We start from the raw sequence: 2951 nt of genomic DNA on the forward strand, positions 1-2951 counted from the left end.
CCAAATTAACTGCCTTGCCCAAGTAATTTCTCTCAGAAGGATCAACACAAGGCTGGTCCCTATAAGGCAGAGGTTAAAGATGTTCCAAATGTCCAACTTTTCCAAACTGTTGTACCAATCCATCAGCTCTCAGATCAAGTCTTCCTCCCCTTAGTACTCTCCCTCCTGTCTTAGGGCTTCATATTTTGACTGCCAAGGATATGGCTCACATGGTGGTGGAGGCTGGGAGGCTGCCAAGTCCCAAGGCCCTAGGTAGATCTGGAGGATTCTCCTCACTTGCGTGGTCGCAGGGGCTGGAAAACCCAAACCAGCAGGACTTGGCTGCTGTCTCAAGTCCAGGTGTGAGATGATGATGAACCAGACACAGGACTGGAGCAAGAGAGTGAACTTTTCCAGAACATTTACATATATGTCTTCAAGCAAACTAAGGATGATGACGCGAGTCACACCCTCCAGCAAGGCCAGACTTAAGATACATTTCACCCTAGAGTCATGTTGTCGTTGTTGTTTGTTGTTATGTGCCATCAAGTTGGACCCGACTCATAGCGACCCCTCCTTGGGTTTCCAAGGCGTTATCACTATGGAAGCAGATTGCCCAACCTTCCTTCCAAAGAGTGGCTGGTGGGTTTGAACTGCCAGCCTTCTGATTAGCAGTCAAGTGCCTTAGGCACTACGCTACCAGAGCTCCTTAAACAGTCATAGAGGCACAAAATGGAGGACTATGGCTAGAAAGGCCATATTAAGCAATTCACTGCACTGTGACCTACTAGAACAAATCAGCACTTATCAGGGGAAGAAAAATCAGAGGCTCTTACGGAGTTGTAAAATAAGGTGTCTCAAAGTGAAAAAGTTACGTGTTAATTATTAATAATTTCATACATCTTTTAAAAGGCTTTCTGGTTTACTTCCTAGAAATTAAGTGAATAATTTAAAAAAAAAGGAGTATCTAAATTAATTTCTTGATGATAGATCATAAAAATAATGTATGATGGTACGGCACTATGTAAATCACATATTTTGAAAGGAGATTAAGGATTTAAATAACATTGCTATAACAAAATATTTATATCTATTTATTTAAGTGAACAAGTTTTCTCAGTGTTTATGTCTATAAAAACAAAAACTAGGAATAGAACTGATACTGAGTCCTGTCTCATTTAGCCAAAAGTAATATTCCTTACCTGACAGCGCAGTACATAATAACAACAACAACAACAACAACAACATTCCTCTAGTCTAGGGCCACTCTTTGGTCTTCCTTTTTCATTGCTCAGCTTTCACATGTCTATGAAGTGACTGAAAATACCGTGGCCTCAGTCAAGTGTACCTTGGTCATCAAAGTGACATCTTTGCTTTTTTAGAACTTTAAAGATTTTTTTTTTTTTTTGCAGCAGATTTGCCCAATCCAATGCATCATTTGATATCTTAACTGCTGCTTGCCTAAGAGCTGATTGTTGATTCAAGTAAAACAAAATCCTTCAGTGTTTTCTATGTTTGTCATGATGTTGGTTATTGGGCCAATTCTGAGGATTTTTGTTTTCTTTATGTTGAGACTTAATCCAAACTGAAAGCTATAATCTATGATCTTCATTAGAAAGTACTTCAGGTCTTCTTCACTTTCAGTAAGCAAGTTGTACCAGTGGCATATCCAATCCTCATGACATATTCTTCTTCAAATAGCACAGCTTCTCTGATTTTTTTTTTGCTCAGCATATAGATTGAATAATTGTGGTTAAAGGATACAACCCTGAAACACTGAAGAAAAATCAATGCATTTAAATTATGATGTTGGTGAAGAATATTGAGTATACCATGGACTGCCAAAAGAATGAACATATTTGTCTCAGAATAAGTATAGACAGAATGCTCCTTGGAAATGAGGATGGCAAGACTTTGTTTTGCTTACTTTGGACATGTATATCAGAGGGACCAGTTCCTGGAGAAGGACATCATTGGTTGGTAAAGCAAGGGTCTGAGAAAAAGAGGACCTTCAACAAGATGAATTGACACAGTGGCTATAAGAATGGGCTCAAACATACTAACGACTGTGAGGATGGCACAGGACTGGGCACTGTTTTGTTCTGTTATACATGGGGTCACTGTGAGTCAGAACCAACCTGATGGAACCTAACAAAAACAGGGTTGTTATGAGTCAGAATTGGCTCAATGGCACAAAATAACCACTACTACTTAGACAAATAAAGCACCGTTTTAAATAAAATGCATTAAAGGATGCATTTCTAATAAAGCATATTATAGGTTATATCATGCTATTTTTAAATAAAAAATTAAAAACTTTGGGAAAATATAAAAACATTTATTTGAAGGCACTGGAAAGCAACCAAAATCAGGCAGGCTGACTGAAGGGATGCCAACACTTTACAGAAAGGAAATGTATTGGGGAAGATCACATTCATGTTTCTTTTCACCTGAAGGCACTTCTCCGTCTGCACTATACAAGTGGTTGGAATTCAATCAAAAAGCCACAATCTTAAAACTTCAGGGGTATTTTTGCTCTAAAGAGGAGCTCTGGTGGTGGAGTGCCTAAGGCATTTAACTGCTAACCAGAAGGCTGGCAGCCACTACTCAGACGGAAGGTTGGGCAATCTACTTCCATAGTGATACCACCTTGGAAAACCAAGGAGGGTTTGCTGTGAGTTGGATCCAACTCGACGGCAGTGCGTTGCGTTTTGCGTAAAGTCTAAAGATTATCTCAGGGCAACAGTTTCAAGAGTTTATCCAAACTCTATGCGTCTGGATTCCATGAGAATTTGAAAATCTGTTCTGCACTTTTCTCCTTTTGATCAAGATTTTTCTATATCATCTTTGATCCAAACGTGCAACCAAACAATAGCTTGTTGTTATGTTGTTATGTGCCGTCGAGTCGGCCCCGACTCATAGCGACCCCTCCTTGGGTTTCCGAGGCAGTATCGCTACGGAAGTAGGATTGC

Source organism: Orycteropus afer, unplaced genomic scaffold (assembly GCF_000298275.1).
Source record: "Orycteropus afer afer isolate SDZICR_OR568_19922 unplaced genomic scaffold, OryAfe1.0 scaffold00346, whole genome shotgun sequence".
NCBI classification, from domain to species: domain Eukaryota; kingdom Metazoa; phylum Chordata; class Mammalia; order Tubulidentata; family Orycteropodidae; genus Orycteropus; species Orycteropus afer.